The sequence below is a fragment of the Bactrocera latifrons genome, unplaced genomic scaffold (genome assembly GCF_001853355.1).
Source record: "Bactrocera latifrons isolate USDA-ARS-PBARC rearing strain unplaced genomic scaffold, ASM185335v1 scaffold_811, whole genome shotgun sequence".
Classification (NCBI taxonomy): domain Eukaryota; kingdom Metazoa; phylum Arthropoda; class Insecta; order Diptera; family Tephritidae; genus Bactrocera; species Bactrocera latifrons.
Window position 1 is genome coordinate 47,057 of NW_017537503.1, and position 22,427 is coordinate 69,483.

Genomic DNA, 22,427 nt, shown 5'->3' on the forward strand with positions numbered 1-22,427 from the left:
GCATTCGATGGAACGATGAGCTGTATCTACGTATGTCGTACGAATGGACGAAACCACTCCAGCTCTGAAAGTATTATCCGTCTTGTAGGGTAGGCATTAAAATAATTTTATGCAAGAAACAGACATGAAAAGATACCATAAAGGTCTATTAGATTTTATTTATTACGATTGATGACACTTAAAGGTGGATTGCTTTTTTATATTTCGCGACCTGTCAACCCTGGTGTAGCGATCTGGCTACTCCTAAAGGCATCGTAAAATTTGATATTATTGATGTTATATACTCTATAGCACTGTGTTGTTACAGTAACTGAAAATATTGTTCTCAGTCAAAAAATGGAATTATATAAATCACAAACATTTTTGCCCGATTTTTTTATAACTTTCGACGTGGTTTAACTACGCAGCAATGCGTTGATAAACTTAATAAAATGTTAGGGGATAAAGCTCCTACAATGACCAGTGTTTAACGTTATATGGTGAATTCTAAAATTAGTTGTTGTTGCGAAAACTTTAGGCATTAATGGTATCAGCATTAATTCACAAGAACATTTGACAGTAAAAAAAATGTTTTCACCTCCCACACAATTTGCCCATCACTCAAAGCGATTGGTCAAAATAATTGTTAAAAATATACGATAGCGGTCTTTCGAAACACTTCAATAACATCGTAACAAGTGAAGAATTGTGGATTTACGCGTACCTGCCCGAAAGAAAAAGTCATTAAAGGGTGTTTCAAGATAAGCTAGGTAAATCCAAAAAAACCTGTCGCAACTATTCCACTAGAACAACGCAGAACAATAAGTGTAGTACACAACCATTTGTTTGACAATTACCTTCCAAACAATCAGGAAAACTTATCGCCGAAAACGGATCACACTTTACGAGCTTTCATATAACGACTGAAATAATTGTAATTTTAAGCACTCACTAAATCGCTTTGATGAGTCATCCACCGTATAGTCCTGACTTCGCAGCAAAAATGGCTTTTTTATTTCTGTACCTAAAATATAAACTAAGAATTAAAAATTTTCGACACATAAAAGTCGGTTGATGCGTTTAGAATGCATGATTGGGGATGAGAGTGGCAAAAGTACTTCTTCAGTTTGTTCAAACAAATGCAAACTGTGTATATAGATCTTAACTGAGAATATTGTGAAAAACAATAAACCGATTTTCGATGAGTACTAATTGGTTTCATTTATCCCGAAATATAAAAGGCAACTTTCATAGCTTCATAACTTTTTTTTATTACTTTATTTATTGTCATTTTGTAGACTTTATGCAAAAGCTTTTATCAAAGTTCCTTGAGGTCAAGTGCTCGTATGTGGTGACAGATATCTGGTATTCGTTCGTAGTATAGTATTTTTACCACATGTATGACATAGGCATAACCGCTGTAAGTTCAACATGTCAAGCTAAGACGTCACCCCACTTTGTATACTTTCCGTTACTTCAACACTAATTTCTTAACCAAGTTTAACAAATAACACAATGACAATTGGAAATTGGCTTAATTAGAAATAAGGATGCTTGAGGGAGCTGGTATGTAGGTTTGATTTTATCCACATTTTAGAATTGGAATAAGTATATAGACTTTTCTGTGGTTTGAAAAAAGACTCTTAATTTAGACGAAAAAAATATATATATAATAGTCAAAACACTTTTTCTCTAAAATAGATTTCATTTGGTATATATTTTTCTATTGTGAATAGATAGCTCAGAAGGGGTGTATGTATATTTTATTGGGCGATTATATATAGTGTACCGATGATAACTATAACGTGCGTTTATTGTCCAATTAATGTTAATAGCAATTGTAGTACATTTATTTTCGTTTTTCGTAATAAACAATCAATTTGAGAAACGTCATACAGACACGTATATATAGAGCCCATACATTGTTGCGCTAATCGCTTAAGATACTTCACTATTTATCGAGTTAGTTTTGTTCTATTCATATACATGGAATATAAGTACATATATACATTTGTATGTATGTCAGCCATGGAGGCACTAAGAATGATAGCCAGTGTATTGTATATCACGGGCAAAGCATCAATAAGTTTATATAGTTATGCTTACTGGGATAAGTATCAGTCCAAGCAATTAAGAAAAAAATAGTAAAAAATCAATAAACAACAACTGTTGCATGTACATACAGTATTATGTCCATGCAATGCGCATGGGTGATACATATTTAATGTATTGAAATATTACATACCGACATATATTACAAAACAGAATTCTATTCGGAAACACTAAAAAAAATTTGTCAATCCAAATTAAAGAAAATACAGTTTTATGGTTCACTTTTCCCAGTGGAGTTGGGCACGGCCAAATAAAGCTTGTGTATACGTATAGTATAGTAAACAATGAAAACTTTTAATTTTGTTCATTTTGGCCTTAATTTTTTGTGTGTGTTTGTTTTCTTTCTCATCTATATTTTCAAACGGCTTTCTAATTGCATTTTATGCTTTTATTAATAAATAACGCATATATAGACTGATAAATATGAACTTGCTGGGAAATTTGCGTAAAATTTTATAGGAAATCATATATTATATATACTTATGTATATTACGTTGTAGTATTTCAAATTCATAAGAAAATGCATAAAATTTAAAAAAATGCAAAGGATTCTATAATACCCATATATTAATAAAAATGGAATTAACCTCCTTAAAAGATGTGTTATTTGTTATCTAGTATATTTTTTGCTTTTTTCTTTTAATCACCCCATTTTATTTATAAAGGCTTCGACATTTCTTAACATCAACTTTTCGTTATACTTTTGCTTTTCAACTTACTCATTCAATTATACTCATTCGCTTATTTCTACATATTACCTTTATAGACTCGAAACGTCAATAATTTCTTATTTATTTTAAAAGTTCCAATACTTTCCAAATTCGGTCAATATTTTGAGCAGTTTTCACTCAAACTTCATCGCACTAAATATTTAATATAATTTCTGAAAGCTGGAGTAATTTGAAAGTCCGAATAATCACATATTTGATTGGCAAGTTGGAACCTAGGTAAATGTATTTAGGATATAAGACAATGTAAGGAGATACATACTTATATATGCTTAATAACTTTTCTGGTTTAATAACTGTTTCTAATTATTTAGTTAACAATTGTAATATTAATTTTACAAACTTTTATATTTGTCACTTGTTTTAAATAAGTTAATAAGATTTAATCCAGATTAGAATTTTCACCTTCTTTAGAATAAATTGTCTTAAGTCACTGAATTAGAATTTTCAATACGCTATAAGTGCATATTAAGAACGACCACGTCGGCGGTTTGTAGGAGTTTTCGTACTCTATATCGTTACGCTTCTTGATTGTTCTTCCGTTAGGAGAGCAAGCGAACCAAACACTAAAATGTTCGATTTAATATACTCCTGTATCGGTTGGTTACCAATTACTATTCTTCGCACTTTAGCCGACTCACAAAACTCCGAAGCCTAAAATGTAGATTTCGCATAAAACGTGCGAAAACGTATGGACCGAGAGAGCACTTAATGTGGGGAAAGGGAATTCCGAAAAACACATTGCTCCCGGACAGGCGCACTTCATAGAAAGACAAGAGATATAATGCGAGGAAGTGTGAGAAAATGTGAAAGGTTTACGCGCATGCCCTTGTTTAAACATTCAGTTTCTAGCCGACTAATTATTCTTCCCCATACACATCTCATATGTATATGTATGCAACAATGTATAAAAGTGTATATATATGTATGTTCAGTATATATATATATACATATATGCAAATATGCAAACACTTATATGGATTTATGCTTTTATATGCATATATTAACACACTCGTAAAAAGGCAGGCGAATCGACTATCCCATTGTTTAGTAAAGATGTAGGCAAAAACTAGAGGCAACTGCACTATTTAACACAAAAATATGTCTAGAAAAATAGTACGCATGTTCAAACCTTGTCGATATTCAGGAACACATTAATCATTTAATCACACATCGTTTACGGGTTATTTAAGACAGTACTCAAATAAATTGTCCTCTCTACCAACATTGTAGCATATACTTACATACTATATGTAGGTTCTCAGACAGTTGCATACTCTTATTGAAAAGTTTTGAGAGAAACTAACAGGCAACTTTAACATGATTTATTTGAATAGTTTGAAATATCGCTGGGTTTTGAGGCATTTGTGTTGATTCGGTGGTCCACTTCTAGAAGTTAACATGGCTGCTTGTTTGGTACCATGGTTTAGCAATACTGTTTTATGTGCTGCTGAAATTTTTAATATTTACGAGTTTAGGCCTGGGTACTGCTTTTTCGAGTTTTCGCCCATTATACCCTATATCAGCACCAAGGTCCTTTGGCAATTAGTCTGAGTATTAAGTTTTGGAATTGTAGGATAACTTTCTTGTAATTTGCGTTAGCACATCCCCAGAGTTGTGCACCATACCTTCATACCAACTTTCCAGCATAGCTAGAGTCAAATGTCATTTACAAGTATTTAGCGGAGTTGAAGGACCGTGTTCGTACACCGTTTATGAAAATTTTATTGCAGGTGAAAAAATGTGTATAGACTTAGCTTCATAGAGTTTTATTTGAGACTGCTTTTTGGAGATTAGTAGTTGATTCGTGCTCACTACTAATTACACTAAACAACAAGGTAGTATCTATATATCTAAATGTGGCAGTTTTGTGATTCAACTTCCAGGTCGTGCGTGAATAGAATATAGAGAAAAATTCAATTTCGAAAGCAGACCTCTATGGCGAAGTCTATCGAACGCCTTTGCAACATCTAAAAACACGATAGAACATACTTTCTTCAAAAGGATTTTCTGTAATAACTACGTGTAATTTGTGGATTTGATTAATTGTACAAGGGATCAAAACCTAAATTCGTGTGTTGGAATTATCGTTCTTTGATTTTATTGCAACGATTTACGATAATTTTTTTTTTTTTTAAGACTCGACATTGTCAGTAAAAGCAATATGGTCCTGTAAGTGGACACATCATACCTTTCTAATCATGATAACTTAAGCAATTTTCCAATAAGCTGGAAAGTGTTTAAGATGAAAAGTCGCGTTAATAATGTTAGTAACTTTTACAATACTTATTACAGGAAGCTGATTTGGAACCGGTAGTAACCAGGTCGTAACCGGGGAGTTTTTGTTTTTCAGGGTTTTGATTTTCACACTCGGCTCATTGCATGTGAATCTTCCGATTTCTTCGCTTTCTTGACTAGAAACAGTAGAATTATCAAATATGGGGGAATATGTTGGCTAAATAATCAGAAATTACTCCCGCGTTCTTAAATTGTCTCTAGCACTAAGTTTTAGTAGCTTGTAATCATTTACAGCTTTTCCAAATGGAGTATTCGACGCTTCTTCAATCGGTTAAGGACCAATATTTTGAGAAACTTTCTTTATATCCCAGAGACACTAAATTTTATACCCGTTATGGCATGAGAAGGCTGTGAAAATGTAACGATGGGCCTGGCTACGCCCACTTTATGGTGAAATCACATATCTCAGGACCCGACCGACCGATTTCGACTGAATTTAGTACGTGACATTTTTCTCAAGTTCCATGTTCCATGTCACAGTGCAAAAATGGGTGCAATCTGCCTATTTCCCATGTAGCACAGTTTTAAATTATGTTTGATTCTTTTACTTTTCAGTGTACAAATCAACAAGTAGTTAATATAACGGGATACAAATTTGCCCTAATAATTCCTTCTAAACTAAAACTTTTGAAGCCGATAAAACCAATCAATATGCCAATTATTTCAACTCGTAAATATGCCATTTCCGAAAATTTTGTTAAACTTTTCGGACATATCTCGTCAACTTCCTCTAGAAGTACCAACCAAATCTACAGTTATTCCACAGATCATTACGTACGGACAAAACGTATTTATTTTTTTATTTATTTAAATGAGAAGTAATTATTAATAATAATACACAAAGATTAAGCACTGGCTACTAGGGCCTTCGGCTATCTATTACAATAGTTATGTCTAATTAAAATTAAGTGTAAAATTAATACTTAGTTTTTATTTGCTTATAACATTAAATGTTATTTATTTTACATATCTTAAGAAAATTGTTGATAGCATTGATGTTGTCAATATTTGGTGTTTTCAGGAGACGGGACGGTTCCCTGTTTCGAAAGATGGTTTTTCTTTTTTGTGCTAGTGCGGTGCAGTCGTTTAGGATGTGGTTAACTGAGTCGTTTGCATGATTGCAAAGTGAACAGCTAGGTTTATCTGCTTTGTTCAACAGATAATTGTGTGTTCTTAAAGTGTGACCTATTCTAAGGCGCACAATATTTTTATGTATTGGCAGGAACAGTCGGATGGGTAGTTTGGCTTGACACCAGTGCGATTGTGTTCCTTGTATTGGTGTTGAAAATTTATCCAGTCTCTAGAGTTTGACTCGTAAAGCTCTGTTTTTACTAGGTTTCGAATATCTTTTGATGTGACGTGTGCGTACGAGAAAACTGGTTCTCTACTCGCCTTTTTGGCGCGATCGTCTGCAAGTTGGTTGCCTCTAATACCAGCRTGTCYAGRGATCCACATGATCTTGATTATGTTTTTGTGTTTGTAWAAAATATCTTTTATATTCTTGATCAGTACTGAGTTATTTGTATCATTCAACAGCGCAGTAATTGTCGATTTGCTATCACTGCATATTATGTGTTTTTCTTTAGATTGTGGAATAAATAGCACCGCTTCGTATATCGCAGCCGCTTCAGCTGTAAGTATAGAGCAGTACGGTGGTAAACACCGACGGTTATAATGACACCTTGGTCGTTTGTCACTGCAAACGAAGTGTGGGTGTCCGATTTTGATCCATCGATGTATATAATTTTTCACTCTGGTTTATAAGTGTTTACTGCGTCGTTAAATAGCTGGATATATTGTTCTGCTTGGTGTTCCACCTACAACTTCCAACTCTAAAACAATCAGCACAAACAACGAAGAAAATGTATCAAGCACTATAAATCAAATAAATTCAACTCATTCGCTTCCAACAACAAGTGCAGTCGAAGACTCAACAGTAACACCTTTTGACTACAACGCAACAACCTCACTCATTTCAAACTTGATCACCCACCTCAGTAACACTCCCGCCGCCCCATTACCCACACAACCCTCATCACAAAAGAGATTATGAGAATTCTTCAGTGGAATTTGAAAGGTCTATTTAACAATTATCCAGATTTAAATATACTCATAAATGAATTTTTACCGCACGTAATTGCATTACAGGAAACTCACCTCCCAGCAAACAAAACGGCGTATACTCCTCACAAATACATTGGTTATTTCCATAACCTACCACAAAACAAATCAGCTAAACAAGGCATTGCCCTGTTTATGAAAAAACATATCAAACACAAACGTATCCTAGTCTTATCCAACATTTCCGTCATTGCTATAGAAATTAACATCGGTTTCAAATTTTCCATAGTCACATGCTACATCCCTCCGAATCAAAAGTTTAATGCAGGAGAACTTATAGGTGTCATTAACGCTGTTCCTGCACTCACAATAATCATTGGAGATTTTAATGCTTGGAGCCCCCTTTGCGGATCTACCTTCTCAAATGGAAGGGGCCAAATAGTGGAAGATGTCATTCTCTCAAAAAACTTATTTGTTCTTAACGATAGATCACCAACTCACTTTTCCTCCCACAAAACTTTCACTCACATAGACATTGCTCTTTGTTCAGCTTCCATAGCTCATAAATAAGATCAGATCTTATACTCTAGAAGACCTTCACAATAGCGACCACTTTCCTATCATAACTACCCTCATCACCCCGATGCTATACATCGTTAAGCCGAGGTCAAAATTTCTTACAGAAAAAGCTGAGTGGTTAAAATATTGCTCCCTGCTCAACACACCAGCAAGTGCTGAAATAGTATCAGAGAAGATAAACGCAGAAGCATCAAAAATAAAAAGGATTATTCGATCCGCTGCACATATCTCAATTCCCCAAACTAGCACAAAAATATGTACCGCCAAACTACCGTATTGGTCCAATCTATTAACTATCTTGAAAAGTACAAAACAAACCCTTTGGTCTAAATTCAAACAGAACGTAGCAACTGAAACCTTAATTAGATACAAAAAAGCAAACTCTAACTTCAGACGAGAACTAAAGTCTGCTAAACGCATAGCCCTTGAAAAATTAACAGCGAATATAAAAATCACTTCAAACTCTAAAAAAATATGGAATGACATCAAACCTCTTTCAGGAGGACAYATACAAAATAAAATCGATTTCATTCAATCTCCCGTATGTCCCATTTACGATCCCCAGCATATTGCAGAAAACTTTCCACAAACATGGTCAAACAACTCCAAAAATTTCAACTCTCATCCGAATTTTGTTACATTTTCTAATCAAATCATTTCTCAAACATACCACAACCCATCCCCGAGTTTCGAAGCTACATTGATAGAATCTCCCATTACATTAGAAGAGTCCGAGTCCCCCTCCTAAAAAATCTTCCATACTCTTTAAAAATCAGACTTATAACCCTATACAATAACATATTAAAGCAGGGTATTGCACCTCAAGAATGGAAAAAAGCTACAATTATTCCTATCCCTAAATCCAACAAATCGAGTGCTTCAATTTCAGACTTCAGACCCATTTCTTTGATACCCTGCAATGCCAAAGTTTTAGAAAAAATTATATCAAAGAGACTCATGTGGTATTTAAAACAAAAAGGACTGATAAGCCCCAAMMAGTTTGGTTTTCAAAGTGGTCTTGGCGTCATTGACCCACTTCTTTACTTTGAACACCACGCTACAACAACAATATCAACCAAAAATCACTTATCCGTCCTCAGTCTAGATTTTGAGAAAGCATTCGATATAATTGGAGCTCATACGGTATTACAAGAATTAAAAAAATGGGACATTGGGGATAAAATACATAATTTCATAACGTCATTCCTTTCAAATCGTAAGATTACAGTAAGTGTTAGTAACCACAACTCCAACATATACCCCCTACATAATGGCATACCCCAAGGATCTCCCCTTTCTACAACACTATTTATTATTGCCTTTAACCAATTAAGCAACTTAACAACCTCATACCGATGTGTAGACCATATCATCCACGCAGACGATGTTTTAATTTTTTCGGCTTTAAAAAACTTAAACCAAGTAAAAATCATTTTTAGCAACATCCTAACTGAAATAGCAAAATGGGCTAAAACGTCAGTAACAAAAGTTTCTGCAAGCAAAAGCGCAACATTTCACGTTTGCAGAAAAAGAAAATGCACCTTCCCTAACCTATCATTCGAAAACACACAAATTCCTCACACTACAACTTTAAGAATACTTGGCTTAATTTTTGATAAAAAACTAACATTTAAGGAACATTGTAAATATCTTAGATCAAGTTTACTTAATAGACTAAACATTACAAAATTTATCTCTTCAAAACACTGTCATATCCATATCTCAACTCTTGTAACTATTGTAAAAGTAATGATGTTGTCAAAATAGACTTTGGACTCGCAATCTATGGACACTGTGCTAAATCCCATCTCGCACTCATTGAAACCCCTTATCACATRGCGGTAAAAAGGAACATTCGCGCATTCCCTACTTCTCCAACCAAAGTGGTCTTAACTGAAGCAGGTCTACCCAGCATCCATCTCCGAACAAAGCAGAAYACAATGATGCTCATACCAAAGSTCCTCCAGTGCAAAAACTCCCTTTTGTTTAATGCGATGAAAACATATCGTACCACCAAAAAATCATCCACGATCGTACAATGTATAAACATTATAAAAAAACTTGACATAATATCAACACCACAATTAATAGAGGAGAAGACTCAGTAACTCTAAGTACGTTATTCAAGTATCAAAAATCAACCACCAAAACGTATTTAGTAGACCAAGGACGTTATCACCTGAAAAGTTTGTTGCAGCACGTGTTGAATTCGAATTTTTATTGAAACTTGGCATATACTGGCCGTCTAGTAGCGATTCGGCGAGCCCTCTACATATGGTGTGCAAAGTAGATGGCTCTTGGAGACCTTGTGATGACTACATTGCCTTAAATGCAGTCACAGTACCGGACAGGTATCCACTTCCGTTTTTCCATGACTTTACGCACATAATATCAGATAAAACTATTTTTGCAAAATTAACTAACGGAAAACTTTTCACCAAATCCATAAACAGGGTTTGCCCGGAAAGTTAGTGCATTGAAGGCGTCAAGGCCTTGAGAGCAGAGGTGCATGCTGCTTGGATCTCCTCTGCCGGCGTGTGCCACTCAAAAGATTGCCTCCTTGTCTCAGGATCATACTCAAAGAACCATGGCTCGTTACCTGTGTCTACGTTATTCAAAAATTGGGGGACACTTTTACAGATGTTCAAACTTTCTTGGTACACTTCCGTACAAAGTCGACGCTCTGAGCTCCAAACTTTGCGCTCACGAGTCACATTGTCGGTCTTTCCGGCCCTCTATAAAGCCCTGGTGTCACCGAAGCACACCACTTCTTGCTAAAGCAACATCTGGATAAGCCTGCGTATCAAACGTCTCTGTTGCAGATTTACCAAGTTTCGCATAGAATTTAATCACGCACCTCTGCTCTAATGAACAACACGAAAATGTTTGTCCTGACTCTCCAGATGCTCGGAGACAACTGACCAGACGCTCGTTTGTTAGTTAGGAACGCATTCAACCAAATACAGTCGGGGCACGCACGCTGCAAAGTACAGTCGCGACGGTAGAAAATCACTGATATTGCTTTCCGGACAAGCCCTGTACATGAAGAAAATGTATGCAAAACGGAAATCATAACCCCTTTTGTACCCTACGCGTGCACTCACATGACCCCTTGGATTACGCAACGCTGCGCAGACATTCTAAAGGGTCATCAATAGTCTTTAGTCTACCTGGATAACATTCCGCTTCTCTACCTCGACGGAGCATCATAAAGATTTGCAAAACGTATTTCAAAATTTGCAGGATCACAATATGAACATAAGCATCGAAAAGTCGGTACTCGGAATACTCGACTTTCTTGGGCATCGTATCACCCATGACGGTATACAGTCATTACCAAATCGTTTCAAGAATATCACAGATTTTAAACTGTCAATTTCAGCGAAAGATATGGAACCGGTTCGCCATGGTATATTTCTACAGAACTGTTGTGAAAAATCCCCCTAAACTATAAACACCATTATTTAATATGGCTTTATGATTAAAGGACGATTTTGAGACTATGCTGCTCGTTCTGACCGGATATTGGAGCATCACAGGCCCAATGAGATCTTGGAACGACACTACGCTTCCCATCCAATACAACATCGACTTTCCTGTACCAGATTTGCTGTTTAAGTTCCAAGTGGTCTAGGCCTTTCTCCACCTGGACTTTATTCTTCTTCCTTTCCCCGTGTCGAATATTCTCAGAGCTGGACTTTTTTCGTCCATTTGGATGAAACCTACTAGCCAGCTAGCCGTTGTCTTTTAGTTTAGTGAACAATGTCAATGTCGTTGTATTTGCTTTCCTTCCTTAGCCAATATGGAGAAAGAATAACTAACGGCTTGGTTGTTGAGGTCAATGATACCGATATTATACCTAATTATTTTGTTCTGCAGCTCGAATTACTTTCTCCAAGAGTAGATTGAAGAAGTTGCAATTTTCGAGCATTACCCCTTTCGGCTAGCTTATCAAGCTCTTCATACTCGCATTTCAGTCTATTGGTTTCGGTTGCAGCTCTACGTAAGGAGCTTGAAATGCTGTGCCGCAGTTCCCTTATACCGAGTTGTTGAAAAGTGCTCTCAGAGAGCAGGAGTGCAAGTCGAATAGAATATCGTTCGGCTATCTGTTGTGATTGCAGTTTCTCGACGTCGAGCCTTCTTTGTGTTTGTTGGCGTACGTTTTTTTCTGCACAGAGGCGAGTGCGAATCTTGGCTACACCAAGATGGTGGTCCGTGTCGATGTTAGGAGCTCGGAGCGCACGCACATCTAAAACATTAGAGACGTGTCTTCCGTCTATCGCAACACTATTCGATCTGGTTGGTGGTTTTTCGATACGGAGACTACCAGTTGGTTTGGTTAATTTTCTTATGCTATTATCTAGTACTACAGATAACCATATTTTGGGCCCATCGAAATCGATCAACCTATTTGGGAATGTTTCGTCGTGGAGGCTGAATTTACCGAGTGTTGTGCCAAAGATACCTTCCTCGCCCACCCTGGCGTTGAAGTCGCCAAGCACGATTTTGATATCGTGACCTTCTCTTCCGTCGGGGCGTGGGCGGTGCAGGTGCATGCCCTCAAATCGTACTACTTAATTCGTTTGCCATGGTCGGCATCAGAAGCGGGATTTCTCATCCGAGGCTTGTGTTCTTTTTCATTGGGTGCGTTTTTTGACGTGGCCGGTCCCAAACCCAACGCAGGTTGGGAGGGGGGAGGTTGTTTCGCCTTCTCACTTTAGCTCGCTTTCAAACGGATGTTCTTAAGCTACCCAGAGGATACTTGGTCAAAGACCGGAAGTCGTGAACTGCATGAACCATATGTAAAATAATCGTTTTTGGCCACTCACAAGTGAATGGCGATCAGAGAACTTTCCTCACTTGCGTGAACTACACATGGCTCCATCATCCACCTGCTATTTTACCTGAGAAAAACTATAAAGGTTGGACTCGATGACTACAATATATAGAATGTGATTACCTTATTTGCTGCTTTTTTCAAAATCCTTTATCCACCAGTAGTACATCGTCCAGATTTCTGACACTTTCATAGTCAGCAAACAACGCTAACTAACCGGAGATCATTGTTAACAATGTTCATAAAACAATGAAGTCATTAAACCCTAAGAAAAGTGCTGGGCCAGACGGCATTTCCAACATCTTTATTAAGAGCTTTCCACAGAGTGGAAAGTCTCCTATGTTAGCCTGATTCACAATGACAGACCCAAATCTAAGGTATCGAATTACACACTTATATGTATTCAGTTAACACTAGTCTTACCCCAGATTGGTGTGTTAGTAACAGACATCAATACTAACAAACATGGATTTATCAATATATAATAACTACATATGTACTCAATGCAATAAATAATGGGCATATTGTAACTAAAACCGACAGAGTTAATCACACCATCTTCCTTAACAAGTTAAACTTGATCGGCATACATGGTAACGCCTTGAAGTGAATCAGTTCCTACTTATCAGATAGACAATTTCAAGTCAAGATTGGTGGCCAATTATCTGCTAGTTACGACGTGAACACAGTAGTACCACAAGGATCTCATCTATCTGAATTATACCAATGATAAAATTCGTTTGCAATCTACTAACGACCCACAAAGATTAAAAACAACGCCGGTAGAAATGATGACACTATTTTGCTTGTTTTTTCATCTGATTTAGCGCTGTCTCTTATACACATCTAGATGTGTAGTACCACAAGGATCTCATCTATCTGAATTATACCAATGATAAAATTCGTTTGCAATCTACTAACGACCCACAAAGATTAAAAACAACGCCGGTAGAAATGATGACACTATTTTGCTTGTTTTTTCATCTGATTTAGCGTGTTATAATCATCAAAATACACACAAAGTAACGTGTAGAAACATATTGGTTTCCTTACTTCAAAAGTTTAGATTTGACAGCCCTGATAAACAAAATGAGAGAATAGAGATAGAACGATCAGAAATATATTTGAACAATTTGTAAAAAATTTGCAACATGCAGACTTTATTGCCAGGACTGCGAAAACTTATGTGATAAAAATTTGATTTTACAATTGCTTCTCTTTACTAAATCGCTAATGTTTAAAACTAGAGATACTGTAGTTTTACTAGAAGACTGCGGTTGTAATATGTCCCATTTAATTTCAGTACTTATTAAAATATTTAATAGTAGGTAGTTTGAAGAACAAGTTAAGTTTTTGTACTTTAATTTAAAACAAACTCTTAATCTAATATAAAAGTAAAATTTGTTTTACTTACTCTTATTCATTATTAGATATTTAATTATTCAACAACCATAAATAACTATTTGCGGATTTTTGGAACATAGAAAGCTCCACCACCATATCCATCCACCATAATATACGGAAGATTAAATAACTGACTGATTTCATATTTGCTATTGTTTTCTGCCACACAGCCAATCGATGTCGGACACAACTATTCCCACGACATTAGGGTCTATGTAACCAAAAAGGAACAGGATTTTTTACCCACCCAGAACTGTCAACTCAGTTCCAATATTCAACAACGGATACCCTTATCGCTATAAAAAAAAAGAACGGGACTTTTGTTGCTACACCAAATAAATACATTCCGGCTCATTTCATTTCAGTTCAGGTTATTGAGCCTATATCCCACAAATTTAAATCAAAGCTTGATTTCTAGTAAAATATTATAGATTTTTAAACATTAGGAAAAGATAAAAAAATAACCGACGATTTTTAATATTAATTGTGTAATTTTTCTTTAACTCAGTTATTATTCACTTTTTCTATTATTATCAAAACTAATACATAAATGACAAGCTATCATACCTATTTTAACTCACGAACAATTGTATCTCCATAAAATGCATTCAGGTGTCGGAGGGGATGATACGACGGTTACCAAATATTCTCCCAATTCAATAATTTTATTGCTTTAGGTATACTACCCGATGCTTGTGACATCAGTCACTAGAATTCTACTGATCCTCAAAAACGCTGCACTTTAGATCAATAAAATTACCGCTACCTTGATAGTTGTCACCTCTGCAGGAATGACACTACAGTCTGAAGAAAGAGTACTCCCAACAGAAGACTCATAAAACAAATATCCATCCGTGAAAAATCACTGTACTCCCTCCACCTATATCTTCAAAGTATGTGCACGGAGAATCAACGAATTCAGTACGTTTGCCCCAACGGTTAATGCCGAGTAAGAGCCAAAAGCAAAAATGGTAAGCTGAAAAAAGATTCAACTGGAATGAAAAGTTCGGAACCCCTTGAAGTTTCGAACTATCGGACCGGTCGTTATATTTTGGAAGATCGTTGTAACAAACTACTCTAAATGGAGATTGTGGCAAAGCATAAAGCCACATTTTTATTAAAAAATATTGTTTTATTGTAAGGCCACAGACCTTTTAGTAAATTTTGCAGAAGTTTCTAAATACTATATGGGTCAAACCACGTCAAGTGGTCCATAAAAATTTCATAAAATCTCCGATTTTGAAAACTAGCAGTGCGCTTGTAAGCTCCCGACATCTGTGCCAATGTGCCAAACAATGATTGTGCCATACGTTTTAAGAGAGGTAAAAGGACAAAATTCAATTAAAATTCAAATATTTTTAAAATGGTATGAATGAACAAAAATTTTTGCAGATTATTAAATATTTTCCGCATTGTGTCACACATTTCAACTGTTTAACAAAAAATTATGTAAAATATAATTATTTAAAAAAAGGACCATGAAAAAATATTTATTCTTTTTTTGCAATATCTTTTTATTAATTGAATCTGCTTTTTGTTTTAAAAGCCTAACAATAAGTTATAAAATTTTAAATCTATTTAAAACCTAGACAAGCTCAAGCAAGTGCTTAAGCTGTTTTGGTGATACGTTGCTCATTAGTACGCAGGCATATCTCTTCTTTTAAGGCCTGTTTGATGGCAGGAATGTACCAAAGCATTAGCTAAGGGATTTGGGTGATCTCGGAGTTTAGATATATATTTAATTCTACTATCTTCTACTTGTACCACAGTGAACACGTAATTGTTCTAAGCATTTTCGATTAGAACCACAGTTGAATGCCATACATCCAAATCGGCTTTATGACCAAATTATCTAAAAACACTTTATTGTCTCGGCTAAGTATAGAGTGACCAGTTTTTGCCAAAATGTTACAACTAAGCGAAAAAACATCAAGATAAGGAAAAAAAGGGTCATAAGGTCCTAAAAATACTGACACATACGATCGCCAAACCCATTAAGGGTTTTACTATACTGACCTAGTACCATCACCCTGACTTGAAATTTCTCACCCCCTAGATTAGCTGTTGTACTGTGTTATTTGTGGTCTTTCTAAAACCAACTGGTGTTTCTTTTTGGTGTTGCCAATAGCTGCATTAGTTATTACATAATTAAGTTCTCTTATACTTTCATCAAATTCTCTTCCTGTATTTTTTTGGCAATTAATATTGATCTGACTTGTGATATATTTTCCATACTTCAACCAGTTAGTTTTATGTGATGTAAGAGAAACTTTTGGCTCAAATATTATGGGCTATTCGTATAACTTTATTAGTACTGGAGAATGATCAGATGATAAGTCTGTACATGTATAAGCTGTCATAAGCGATCTATCTATATTTTTGACTACAGCAAAATCTATTAAGTCTGGTATTTTTTTTCTATCACTAGGTCAGTATGTCGGCTTACCAGGAGATATTATATCCAGTTTATTATGCTTACTCATAATAGTGTAGTACAGTTGTCGTCCTTTTGAATTAATTAGTTGTGGCCCCAGTACGTGTGTGTTGCGTTATAATCTCCACCTATTAAAAATCTTTGACCTAGTGTTTCAAAAAAGTCTTTAAATTCTTTATCTGTAATTTTAAAACGTGGTGGACATTATATAGCCGTAAGGTTTAAATCACAACCCCAATTTTTTAGTGATATTGTTGTAGCTTGTAACTGTGGTGTAGCATGAGATTCTAGAGCATAGTGATTTAAACGATTTCTAATCAACACTGCCGTGCCAAGATGGGCTTTTCATCCGGATGATTTGTAACATATAGTCTAAATACCTTTGTATTGAAAATATTTTTATTTGTTAGATGAATTTCTGATATAAGCATTACATCTACATTTTTTTTAGACAGAAATCTAATAATCTCTAATTTATGTTGGTTATCACCGTTAGCATTCCCTATACAGTTATTTAGTAAGCTCATTTTTTATTTACTTAATAAATTTTGCAGCAGTTGATTTTGTTATTTTATATTATTTGGAACCTTATGATGGACACTCTGCTTGGGCAGTTCGAGCCACCCTGTAAGTGTTGTGCGTATGCGGACGACCTTCTTCTTATGGTCGAAGGGCGCTCGCGGGCTGAGTTCTCTTAGAAATTGTCAGATTGTCACCGGTTCGTCCACCGATTGTCCGTGTGAATGGGGTCGGCATCAGATATGTGACGCAATTGAAATACCTGGGGTTGACCATGAGTGAAAGGATGTGTTTTACACCACACTTGGCGTATATGAAGGAGCGACTAGAGGCAACCGTAGACAAAATACGCCGCATTTTGAGGAGCGATTGGGGTCTCGGACTTCGTGCTGTCCGCACAATATATCGTGGCTTGTTTGTGGCCTGTGCCACATATGGAGCCCCTGTATGGTGGTAGGCAGCCACGACTGTCTGGAGGTCTCAAAAACTCCTCCCAATCCAGCGTTGTATGATGCTTGCTTGTTTGCCTGTATGTCGCACCGTCGCAACGGATGCGATGCAGGTTTTATTAGGTGCACCACCTCCTGAGGATAACCCAGACTTCAGTGCCGTGTCGCAGCGGAGAGAAAACAGGCTGCCTACCTCGCAACGTTACTATCGACCACAACACGTGCGGGATGGAATAGATACCGAGAGTTGAAGAGGGGCGAGACGCATTTGCAAACAGAAAAGGAAAGAGGCCGAAACGCGTGAATACGAATAGCTTGATAAGCTGGCCGACAGGGGTAATGCATACTCTTGTAGAACCCCCAAAGATGATCTAATCGACGATACCCAGAGCATACTTAAATTATGGAGGGAACACTTCTCCAGCCTGCTGAATGGCAGTGAGCGCATAACACCAGGAGAAGGCGAAACCGATTCCTCAATCGATGATGATGGAGCAGGCGTTCAATTGCCCCATCATGAAGAAGTTCGAATAGCAGTTACCCGCCTGAAGAACAACAAATCGGCGGGGGCCGATGGATTGCCGGCCGAGCTATTCAAACACGGCGGCGAAGAACTGATAAGGAGTATGCATCAGCTTCTTTTTAAGGTATGGTCGGACGAAAGCATGCCCAACGATTGGAATTTAAGTGTTCTATGCCAAATCCACAAAAAGGGATACCCCACAATCTGCGTCAGCTGCCGTGTTATAAGCCTCCTCAACATCGCATATAAGGTTCTATCGAGCGTATAGTGGAAAGATTAAAGCAAACTGTCAACAAACTGATTGGACTTTATCAGTGTGGCTTTAAACCTGGCAAATCAACAACCGACCAGATATTCACCATGCGCCAAATTTTGGAAAAGACCCGCGAGTCGACACATACCACCTCTTCGTCGATTTCCAAGCTGCTTTCGATAGCACGAAAAGGAGCTTCCTTAATGCCGCGATGTTTAAATTTTGTTATTTCCGCAAAATTAATACGGCTGTGTAAGCTGACGTTGAGCAAAGCCAAAAACTCCATCAGAATCGGGAAGGTCCTCTCCGAGCCGTTCGATACGAAACGAGGTTTCAGACAAGGCCCCCATCGTGCGACTTCTTCAACCTGCTTCTGGAGAAAATAGTTCGAGCTGCAGAACTAAATAGAAAAATTACCATCTTCTGTAAGAGTGTAGTGTGATATTGTTATCATCGGCATACGCCTTAACACCCAAGGTCTTGTTGTGCGAATGGAGGAAAACACTCCAGCTCTGAAAGTATTCGACGCTGTACCCGCCGGGGGAAACAGAGGAAGAGGAAGACCTCCGTTGGAAGGACCAGGTGGAGAAAGACCTTGCTACGCTTGGAATATCCAATTGGCGCCACGTAGCGAAAAGAAGAAACGACTGGCGCGCTGTTGTTAATTCGGCTATAATCGCGAAAGCGGTGTCTACGCCAATTAAGAAACGAAGTCTTCTGCCATGGTCGTTATCAAAAGGGGGGTCACTGAACCGAGGCTTCTTGTTGTTTTCCTGTGGTTGCGTTTTTTACGTGACAGGTCTCAAACCTAGCGTGCAACCATTTGGAGGGGTTGTTTCGCCTTCAAACGGAGGTTCTTAACTTGGTCAAAGACCGGAGATCGTAAGCTGCTTGAGCCATATGTAAAAGAATCGTTTCTGGCTATCCCTAAGTGAATGGCAATCAGAGAATTTTCCTTCATTGAACTTCTTCATCCATCCCCCACTAATAAAATGATCTCCGTATATATTCCCAAACGACAAATCGACGAATTCTTCCAAGATTTGTTGGGCAACATTGGCTTCAGTGTAATAAGACTTTTTGAATGATAGTAACCTAATACCTTCGTGCAACAGGAGGAAATGGTAGTAATGGTCACCACCAATGCAATCTTCTAGCACAAATAAACCTATAAGGAATAACAACTGCCTAAACTCTGTCGATTTTCAATTGCTGATTTCATCTAAACTTTTACATATTCCTCCGAACACTGAAACAACTAAATCGGAGAGAAATGTAATTTTTTTTGTTAACTTTGCTTATGTTTATATTGCCTTTTCTATTCAACAATTGAAGCAACTTTTTGCATACACTATGCTCTATAAGGTGCGTTGCGTCTAAAGGAAATTGAGAAACCATTTTTTCCTGACTCTTAAATGCTTTCTATAAATTTAAAAGGATTGATGTTATACCTAAATGTTTTATTTGGTTTGAAAAACAAACTCTTCTTTCTTTATGGTCACACACTCGATCAGATTTAGAACAACTACTTTCTCCAGTATGCGCGGTGACAGTTAAAAAATCAGTTTGTATTCTTTTGTTTTATTTTTGGGTAACATCTGTTGAGTGAAGAGCTTATAATATATGTAAAACGAACAAAGACACAATGGATTGACTTCTTACAGGAACGTCTTTATGGAGAAGGTTCAATTGCAGACAGGCGTGTAAATGGTCAAGAGCCATGAGTCTTTTTATTGTGGATATTTTACCACTTTTGGCTCAGAAAGAGAAATTTAACAGTGATAAGTGAACAGAGCTGAACATTGAATGAAAATTATGCTCAGAAATATACATTGCTATTACAGACGTACATATGTTGGCCTTTTGGCTTATATTTTTATACGTGACCATATGATATTCATATCAGTTGACATTAATATAATTTGGCGATTTTTTATGAACTGATGCAAAATTTATAACATTGTTATTAAATTATGCAATTCTCCAAGCAATATTTGTAGTTAATGGACAAATGAGCTACTTTTTAAACATTTCTTATCTTTGGTAATAAAATATAATTCATATTCAGGTATACATATATGCTATATACATATATGATATACATATTATCATAATATGCCTACAACTTAATATATTACAATATGCATCAATCCTGCAACTTTTCTCGTGTACTGCTGTGCTTTTGTGCTCTTAGAAATTTGTTTAATTTATACTTTATTTAAAACTTTGTGGTGAAATTATCTGAATTAGGTGATCCGTTAAGATAAGTATCACTGTCACACACAAAGCAATTGAAATTTACTTTAATTGTGTGTTAGCTAATTTTAATTTATTCCACCTACTCATTTTCAATTTGTTTTTGAGCTACATTTTAAATAGTGCAGTTGTTAGTGCTAATTGATATTGCTTACTTAAATTTCTTTCTTGTTTTTAATCGTTTCTATCTTTGTCCACAGCTGTTTGAGAGTTTCTAACTTTTCGTGTGTTACAGTGCACCTCAAACAAAGATATTTCGTCGTTTAAGATCGACGTATCCACTGATTATTTTAAATTGGTACTTGACAACTCATTCTGGCCATCTGGGAGCCTTGTGCGCGAATTTGAGCACAAACGTGATAAGCCCCCTGTAGTTGTCACTAAAATGCCAAGAAAACCCGTTGATACAAAAACTGATTAACAATAATTCGCTGAGTATTATTTATATAATATATATTTATTATCAAAATGTTCGAGGTCTTAGTACATACAAATCTTATTGATATGTATTTAAATAGCATTAATTGTAATTATAAAATCATTGCTTTCACAGAAACTTGGCTAAAACCCCACATTTTTGATAATGAAATATTCAACAGCGAATTCGTAATCTTTAGATATGACCGGCTGAACAGAAGTGGAGGTGGTGTCTTGTTTGCTGTTCATTCTTCAATTCCATCTGAAGAAGTCGATGTTCCGCATGCAGACTTCGTAGAATTTAAGAGCATTCGTACTTGTGCTAATATCTACTTAACTTTATCTTATCTACCGCCTCACTCGGACATATCTGTATATAAGCAGCATGCTTCATTAATAAATAATCTTTTCTCAGTGGCTAATAATACTGATTGCATGATTGTTTCGGGAGATTTCAATTTACCGTGTGTATCATGGAAATCTATTGATGAATACACCATTCCTATTAGTACTTGCTTATGTTTTAACGAGCTCTTAGATGAAATGTCGGAGTTGAGTCTTAACCAAATTACAACTTTGCGAAAGCTAATTTTAAGAAGATTAATTACGATCTTTCTAAAGCAACTTGGCCAGATTACAGCGGCAATATTGAATTTAATGCTTCCCACTTTAATGAAACTATTTTAAATTTATTTGATAAATATGTTCCGAAGTGTGTTGTTGTATGGTTTTCGAAAGAATTATGTAAATTATAAAATAGAAAATCTCGTGCTTTTAAACTTAAAGAAAACAGGGGTAGTTGCTGACTATTCAAAGTATTCTAAATTGCGTCGACAATTTGCTGAACTTAACAAAATATGTTATAATAATTATATAAGTAAAGTAAAAAATAATATAATATTATACGTAATCCAAAACTTTTCTATTGTTTCGTCAACTCCAAACGCAGGATTTCTAATTTTCCGTCCACGAAATATAAGTCTAGCATGTCTAGTGACAATCACACCATTTCTAATACCTTAAAAAATGTAAAACTATGTGCTTTTCACTTAGAGCTGTAGACCCTACTTCATACACAATACAAAACTTTAGGATGCAGTTTTGTTGATCTGAGAGTAATTATGGACCTCAAACTAAATTTCAATCTTCACGCATCTTCCACGGTTTTTAAAGCTTAAAGCTTTAAAGATCCGCTGACCTCAAAAATTCTTTTTCATCTATGGTGAGGCCTATATTAGAGTATGCTTTTGTTGTTTGGAACCCTGGTTACCAAATCCATTAGGATAAATTAGAGTCCGTTCAAAAACAACTTTTAATTTTTGCCGTAAATCATTCGCGTTGGGATTCTAGTTTAAACTTATAAATCTCCCGACACTCGCAAGTCGTAGGGAAATGCTTGGTATAATTTTTCTTGTAAAACCCATTTTCATTTTGTAGCCCATCTCTTTTATCTGATATTAATTTTAACGTTCCCGCTCGCTCTACCATTTGAAATTTTTGTTTCTGTAGCTGAGCAGCTTAAGATCGCAACGCTTAAAACTCTCTTGTTTCTTATGACTCGGCTAATCCCGCTCGTAC

General features: G+C 36.2%; 1 long non-coding RNA gene across 1 annotated transcript; it reads right to left on the bottom strand.

Annotated features, from left to right (window-relative positions):
• Window positions 1–842: 842 nt before the first annotated feature.
• LOC108976941 lies at window positions 843–3,566 on the bottom strand. The gene is made up of 3 exons (XR_001993991.1): window positions 3,225–3,566; window positions 2,850–3,034; window positions 843–1,003 (listed from the first exon to the last, which is right to left on the bottom strand). It is a non-coding gene; the product is annotated as an uncharacterized LOC108976941 (long non-coding RNA).
• Between the last annotated feature and the right edge of the window lie 18,861 nt (window positions 3,567–22,427).